Below are 9,011 nucleotides of genomic sequence, written 5' to 3'. Positions count from 1 at the left end.
ATAGAGTCTCGTTTCTGGCCCAGCGCAGGTACTGTTCAGAGATTCTGAAATTCAGCACACTTCCCGAAGGGACAACCTGCGCTGCATTTCAGATTCTCTGTGTTACAAGTGCGCTGATCAGACTAGCTCTGTGTAGCTGTGGCTTCTGTGCTTCATTCTTTCCAGTTCTATTCCTGAATTTTGCTGCCTGTGATCAGTATATGTCTGTTTGAAACTCCTTTTCCTTACTGTTATTCCGCCTCCTTTGTGCAAAAGAACTGTAGATGTTTTTGTGTGTTTGTTTAGTCATTTACAGTTCTCCTTTGCAAAAGTAGCATAGTCGTACTGTCGTCCTTTGATTTGAATCTGTCGCAAGTGTCGATTTCAATCGTAGGAAAGAGTTTGATTGCTGTTGATGGTCGATTATCCTGTTACTATTGCTTTTGGTCTGAATTTGTAATTTTCTAGTGTCAAGAACAAGTATTCATTTCAAAATCGTAAGGTGTTGTAATCGTCTCCATTTTTTGATTTCGAAAAGAAGCTTGTTTGTATTTGTCGCTTGAAAAGAAATTCAGATTTGTACATCAACTTTCTTTTTAAGCATCTATATATTAAGAAAGTCGAAAAACAAACACATGCATGTGCATTTGCATATAGACAGTCTGTTTGGCTTGATTTAGGAAAGTGCATTTACAGTGTGCTCTTTGCTCTTTGTGAAAAGGTTCTGTCTTTCTTTTCCCTAGTAGCTAGGATTTTCATTGCACAAAAGAGATAAAAAGTTTGTTTATCATCTTTAGATTACATTTTAGGAATTACATCTACATCTCGTGGTGAACCCGAAAGGCAAACATCATAAGCAAGATCAACTTAAAATAAATTCAATGAATCTAACAACGTTTTGCAACTTAACGCACAACATTTAGAGGTCTAGGCTAGAGACGTATTCCGGCATCGTAAAGCCTGGTAACTGTGGTTCTCACTGATGGTTAGGTGATTCCTCCACTTTGAGACGATAAGTGCCAGTACGGACTTGTGCTCCCACGTACCGTCGAGTATATTTTGGGAGACCCCTATAGGCTTAAATCCTTTATCCATAGGAAGCCATGTCTGCCGCCCTATCGATCGCAATGCATTGAACACAGCATTCGGGAAGATTGACTGTCGTACCGTAAAAAGTATTCTGCAGTTTTGCGATTGGTTTGGTACTCCCTCTACCTAGACTTCTAGAGCAGTCCCTTTCGTTCCTTTTCAGACTCCTTAACGAAAAAGGTCCATCTGAGCACTTGTCACTTCAGGCTCATTAAAAATCGAAGGAGACTAGAGTCATCTTTTGTTTTTTCTCGACTCTTAAAAACTGAAAAAACAAGTTGTGTCAAAGCATCTAAAATTCATTTAATTCGGAAACATACTTCCCCTTTATTTTGGTTGATCGAGTAATCCGCAATCGTGGAAGAAAGTCAATTGAAACCCCATCGTTCGCGGAGGCTTACGAGTCAACCGTCTTTATCTCCGGAATCGAAGCCAGTACGGACAAAGCGAACTCGTTTAACCGGTTCCAAATCTCCTATTAAAGTTAGAACAAGTGTTCCAACAACATCAGAGACTCTGGCTACTCCAAACATTTCTGGAATCCCTGCCTCTACAGAAGAAGTTTAGCAGCCATAGAAGCACAGTGATACTAATCCTAGTCTGAGAGTAAACACTTGTGTTACCGAACCAGTTCCATCTACAACCGGTTCGGAGAGTCTTGCTCTTCAAACATCTGTCGCTGCCGATTTCACACCTTCTTCGGCACCAGAAATATTCTACGGACCTGACGGTCTTCCCCTTCCACCTGGTCTGATTGCCATAGAAGAAATTGTAGAAGATCCTCAAACAAGTACTCCAACGCAATTTGGAGTCGGGGTCACTCTATATCCTTCTTCATCAGAAGTTAGTCTACCACTAGCGGAAGCTCCTGTAGAATCGCTAGGTAATCTTTTGGATAGACTACAAATGTCTGAACAACCGTCAACATCTAGGACTGTGTCATCTGACACAGCGACGGCAGAACTCCCTGCTATCACTCCGACAATGTTCGCCGGTATACCATCTGTCCCAACTAGCTCTCAACCGCTAGAAGGAGTCCACTCAGGGGCTATTTCGACAGTATGGTCTGTTCCTGTTTGTTCATCCGGAATAATATCCGGAAACTCTTATGTTGAGTCTTAACAAGTTGATCCATTTGGAGGTCAATTTGGGCAGTCCGGCCCCCAAGGGAAAACAATTCCCTTGAGTTCTGGATTACCACCGTATGGGGGGCAGTATACCCTTTCATTATCCCCTCCGGGAGGATATCCATACGGGAGTTCACAACCACATTCTAGTTATACTGGAATTACGTCAAGCGGTTGGGTACCTATACTACCTCAACAACCAAGAGTTGTATACTCGATGCAACAATGCTTACCTATGTCAAATATCCCAACCACGCCAGCTATTGTGACGGTGTCGCAAGTCCAAGCGATGCCTGTTGTATTCCAACCTCAGGTTTCTCAGGTTGTAATGCAACAGCCCCTTGACCCTACGACTCAACCACAATCGCCGACTAGTGGAATGACACAGGTTCAGACGAGTACAATTACCCCTCATCTTGGTCAAACTGTTAGTATCGGTCAATAGCACATGGCTTCACAACCATGGCTAGTACAATACCAACAACCGCAATTCCAGCAAGTATACCAAGGTTCTCAGCAACAAATCTTTGCTAATAGTGGACAGCCATACATTCAAAACGGTCAAAATCAACCATTTTACAATGGTCATGCCCACCAACCTTACCAAACATACCAGCATCAAATGCATTATGCCGGTATGCAAAGACCAACTGCTCAGGCAATCCCATCTTATCCTGGGTATGCTTCACCTAACCTGAATCAACAGTTACCCTTTGTGGCAACTTCAGAGTTACCTGATTTAAATCGGTTAACAAACGATCCAATCGCTTACACCCCTTGGTGGCCAGCGATTCCGCATAAACTTCCATCAGATATTCCTAAATTTAATGGAAATCCGGGTGAAGATCCATTGAATCACGTGATGACCTTTCATCTATGGTGTTCGTCGAACACCCTAAATGATGATTCGATAAGACTTCACCTCTTTCAGAGGACATTAACGGGTCCAGCGGCAAAATGGTACATCGAATTGCCTAGAGCGTCGTTCGACAACTTCAATACCTTAGCCACAACCTTTTTAACCCATTTTCAGTTACCAATAAGGTACGAAACGGGAACAAAACTTCTTACCAACTTCAAGCAGACAACGGCCACTCACATATCTGATCATATACATGAGTGGCGACGTCGTCGTAGGATGGTAAAAACGTATGTCCCCGATCAGCTCTTAGCTGAATGGTTTATCAAGTAATTACTGCCTTCCATCACGGAAGATGTGGCAAGGGGGGGAGTCGTAACAGAAGAGCAAGTTATCGCTCGTGCACAATATCTGGACTTGATTTACACTCAGTCTGGCACGCTCTACGATAAAATACCTGACGCCCCTAGACCGGAATTCTCAATTGCTCCTCCTCCTAAATCGAACAATAACTCTCATGCCAGTGATGGCGTGATTGGCACAACAGACACGAAATCGACAAAGGCTACATCCAAAAAGGCCCGTAAGATTTAAAGTCAAAATGCAAAAGATGAACTTCTTGCTTCGGAAGTAAATGCCGCATCGACGGATAAAGGCAAAGAAACCAAACAACCAGGGAGCAAGAAGAAAGGCAAAGGGAAGAAGAAGAAACAGGAGGAATCATCACCTGAAAAATCTTCTTCAAACCCTCCTGGAGATAGGAAACCAAAAAATCCATGCTTGATATGCGATGAGGATCATTGGACCGCAAGTTGTCCACACAGAGCTGAGGTTAAAAAATTCTTCAAGAACTCGAAAACCTCCGCAGTGTTAACTGATCCATTTCCAAATCCAGGAACAAATCTGGTTGAAAGTGAGGATGCTTCCCGGTGTCAAGTGTTGATGTTGTCGGTTTCAAAACAACAAAATGGTGCTTTGATATCAACGAGGAACAAAGATTATGGGAATCCACAGCTGTTGAACAACAAGGATAAAGATCAACCTAGTAGTTCGACAACAACTTCGACAGAAGTTGCGCCACCCATCATTCCTGAATTGACAATAAAACCACCAAAGGGAGTAGTACACAAGTCGACGTTTAATCCCCGCGCTAGAGCGGCACAACATTATAATATAGTGGAAGATTTGGCACAATCGCCATCCGCTATGTTGACTCTTGAAGTACTACAGAATTGCCCTCCCAAAGGCAGGCTTTATTATCAGCCATTGGTGGGATAGACCCAAAGGATTCCAATCTTGTATCCTTCGACCATAAAGGATACGATCCTTAATTACCAGCTCAACTAGCTTTCCTTGTTCAAGTGAAAGCCCTCAACAAAACTGTTCATCGAACAATTATTGATGAGGGAGCATCTACATGCATTATATCGATGACTTGCTGGAAAACTTTAGGATCCCCAACCTTGTCGCGATCTTCGACGACATTAAAAGCATTCCACGGAAGAACATATACCCCATATGGTATCCTAAGTAACTTGAAAGTTGAACTAGGAGGGAAAACGGTAGAAATAGATGTTGAAGTCATCGATGGGAATCTTGATTACAACATCCTACTAGGAAGACCATGGATATATGCCATGGTAGCTGTTGTGTCGACCTATTTTAGGAAAATTTCATTTCCCTTTCAAGGAGGGATTACAATCGTCGATCAACAAAACTTCCTCCCCAACGGTTCTCAAGTTATAGGAAGCATTCCCATGATCCATGGAAGCCCTCATTCGCTTCAAAATAACGGAGTAGGCCTATTAAAAGATCCTATACTAATGGGAACTTTCACCCTTCCACCTCCAATCAACCTGGCGGAAGTAGCGTCGATAGGAACCTGCAACATGATATCTTCTAAAAAGATCTCAGAAAACGATATCGACATGGATCATGCAATGGTTTTGCCCCCAAGTCCAACCGAAATATTGTAGCAATCAATGTTTCTAGCTTGGGAGGCAAACCCAAATCAACGCTCATCAAGCGTTTGGATAGATAGGTCTAAAGAATATGGTACCCCTTCAGATCCTTGGTCGCAAGTGCATGTCACCGACAAAGGAATTGTCCAATCAATGGTAATTGAAGGGGCACCATGGAATGATTCCCACCATCGTTCCCTTCTCCCAGATTGTGGAGAAGATACTCAAGATGACCTTTATCATCCTTCAGTCTTTGATTTCCTATCAAATACTGTAAACACGGTGGATTCCGAGCGAAACTTGTCCAACATTGAAAAGACTATAGCCATAAATATCTCGACCAAAACAGATGTTGTAGAGAATATTTATGTTGGCAAATGTTGTTCTCCTTCAGAACTGGAAATATATAACGCTCTTTTTCGCGAATTCAGAGATGTTTTTGCCTGGTCATACAGTGAAATGCCAAGCATTGACTCGAGTATCGTTGAACACGAAATTAAGATGTATCCAGATGTCAAACTAGTACGACAACGGCTAAGGCAGGTGCACCCCAAGAAAGCCACTGCCATTAAGGCAGAAGTTGAAAAACTTCTCCATGTTGGTTTCATCTACCCGGTTCCTCTAACCGATTGGGTATCGAATATTGTCCCTGTTATGAAAAAACGAGGAACAATTAGAGTGTGCGTCGATTATAGGGATGTAAATCAAGCTTGTCCAAAAGACAACTACCCTACACCCTTCATTGACCAGATAATTGATGAATGCGCCGGAGGTGAAATCTTTTCATTCATGGATGGATTCTCCGGGTATAATCGAATAAATATCCGCCCACAGGACCAGTCAAAGACTGCATTTATTTGTCCGTGGGGCACATTCGCATATCGAAAATTACCCTTTGGGTTAAAGAACGCAAGGGCAACGTTTTATAGGGCAATGTATTATGCCTTCCATGACATCAAAAACATCGTTCAACCGTACCTCGACGACCTTCCGGCTCATTCGCGAAAGCGGACTGATCAACCGCAACATTTAAGAGCGATATTACAACGTTGCCGACACTGCAAGATATGACTCAATCCACACAAATGTGTATTTTGCGTCAGTTCTGGTCGTTTACTTGGCTTTGTAGTCTCCAAGGACGGGATTCGTCTCGACCCATGTAAGGTCCAGGCAATCATAAATTTGCCTCCACCTTCGAATTTGCTTCAGATTCAGAAACTCCAAGGGAAAGCAAACTTTCTGAGGAGGTTCATTCCAAATTACGCCGAACTTGCTAAAGGTTATACACGTCTTTTGAAAAAGGAAGTACCCTTTGTCTGGGATCAGGTTGCGCAAGCTTCCTTTGATGCTTTAAAAGAATCCCTAATGAAAGCATCATTAATGTACGCTCCTGATTATCAAAAAGATTTTAACCTGTATCTGGCTGCAGCAGATACGACCATCGCAATGGTTTTAGTTCAAGAAGTCGATGGAATTGAACATCCTATATATTATTTAAGTAAAAACTTAAATGATACAGAGAGCAAATATTCTTATGTTGAAAAGATAACACTTGCAGCTGTTCAAGCGATACAGAGATTTCGACACTATGTCCTCTTTCAGAAAACTACCATTCTGTCAGATTGCAACCCCATGACTTATATATTGTCGCGATAGTTGCTGGGGGGTAAATATTCAAAATGGATAGCAATCCTACAAGAGTTTGAGCTGGAATTTGTAAAATCCAAGTCGAAGAAAGCTCTAGTTTTCGCAGAATTATTGTGCGATCTCCCATCGTCGTCGAACGATGAAACATCCGAAGAAACAATCGTGGACGAAAATTTGTTTCTGATATCTACAAGCAATGAGTGGTATGGGGATATAATCATTTATCTCCAAACCCAAAAATATAGGCCAAACACCTCCCACTCCGAACAAAAACGTATTTGATACCAAGCAAAAGACTACATGATCGTCGGTGATACACTTTACCGTCGTGGTATCGATACAGTTCTGAGAAGGTGCCTCACCCATGAGGAGGCTGAAAAAGTCTTGAATGATTGCCATTCAGGCGCGTGTGGGGGGAATCAATCTGGATATGCTACAGCGCAAAAAATATTACGAGCAGGATACTTCTGGCCAACAATGTTCAAAGATTGCATAACCGCAGTCAGAAGATGCCATGCTTGTCAAATTTTCGATAGCAAAACCAAAAGACCACCCACACCTCTGCAACCAATAGTTGCTGTTGGGCGATTCGCCAAATAGGGCATCGATTTCATGAAATGTAACCCCACGTCGACCGGGGGGCATGGGTATATCATAGTCGCAGTTGACTATTTTACCAAATGGGCCGAGGCGATGCCTACATTAGATAATACTGGCGAAACAGCTGCCCTCTTCTTTTTCAATCATGTAGTCGCCAGATTCGGTGTGCCGCAGGCTATAGTCACAGATCATGGATCGCATTTTCGCAATCACATGATGGTCGAATTAGCTGCCAAACTAGGGCTGTCTCACGACAGCTCTACTCCATACTATCCGCAAGCCAACGGGCAAGTTGAATCGAATGAAGCTTGGGGGGCATGCACCTCGATTTATGTTATTATGCTGGGGGCATGCAAACCCGCCACGAGCAGTGTTACTGCAGGGTTCAAGCTTGTTAAAAAAATAAACCCGCATCGAGCAGTTTTAGCACATAGTTCAAGCTCGTTAAAAAATAAACATAAGACATGAGCAAATGTTTCCACCCGCATTTAAGCTCATTAAAAAATGAACTATTCCCCGGTAAATAACCATCGTGAATGTAGTACTTCAGCCATTAAAGCCTTGGTCGTGTTTGCACCGTCACCTCCACTTTTTCATTGGCCGATCATTCACCTCCATTTGATTGTTTACCCATTTTGAGGAACAGCTGCGAAGAGTGATTTCACTAGCCATCCTTGTGACACTGCCGTGATTGGAAAATTCCAAACCTTACCCGGAATCAGCTGCTACCCGTTTTATCACTCGTTCCTCAAAAGACGAGTCTCCTTTAAGCTCTTTTCAACTGACTCGTAAAATATGAAAAGATTGTCGAGCCATTGGCCTCTCCAGCTCGTTAAAGGGACAGGAAGTGTTATTCCTCCTCTAGATTTTAATCTTTTTGGACCTAAGGGATTATTACACAAAAAGATCGAGCGCTTGTTTTGTTCGGCTCGTTAAAAGTATCGAAAATTCATCCCTTCTGTATTGTTTTATACTTTTTCGGACTTAAGGGATTAGATGACGAAAAAGGAATTTTGGAGTTACCTTTACATTCCTTTTCAGACTCTCTAAAATTGAAAAGGACCGAGTTATCTTTGTCGTTAAACTTGTTAAAAAAGATTAATAGCGACAAACTTGTCTTTAGACGAGAACGAGTTTCACTATCGCTAGGCTCGTTAAAACATAGCGATGGGTTTGCCTGAAGGGAAAATTATAGAACAAGCATATGTTATCCTCCTCAAGCTTGACAAAAATAAAGAGGTACTGGTCAGCAATGACTGGGGAAAATTGGGAAGAAAACTCAAAGAAACTTTATTGGTAGCAAGTCGCTCTTGAACATGACACTTCCACTCCGTGTCCGAGTCGGGTTGGGTTGTTTCATTCACCGGTCACATCACCATGGTCACGCCATACCATCCACATTTGGGGTTAATGCTACCAATCCATCACATCAGTGTCACTGATTTGTTCAAAAGAAGTCATTCAGAGAATTCACCCGTGTCTCACCCACTACCATACATTATACTCCATTCTTTCGTGACCGCCACCCTGAACCTTATATCACCAGATCGTTTTCACCTCCATTTGCTCCGTTCCGTGTCACTGATGTGGGATTCATTAAGGCCCTTCTGTGACGGATCACTTCTTGTCAACATCAGCTCATTATCCAAGAATTTGATCTAGGAACACCCCATTCAGTACTTTGAAGCTTGCATGCCTCAATGGCAAGTTTCTCACTTTCGGCGACAAGTTTACATCAATGGCCTTCGA

Source organism: Pinus tabuliformis, chromosome J (genome assembly GCF_031772625.1).
Source record: "Pinus tabuliformis cultivar Carrire ecotype Pingquan chromosome J, CPIR1, whole genome shotgun sequence".
In the NCBI taxonomy this organism is placed as follows: domain Eukaryota; kingdom Viridiplantae; phylum Streptophyta; class Pinopsida; order Pinales; family Pinaceae; genus Pinus; species Pinus tabuliformis.
The sequence above is the reverse complement of the archived record's forward strand: the minus strand, read 5'-3'. Positions refer to the sequence as shown.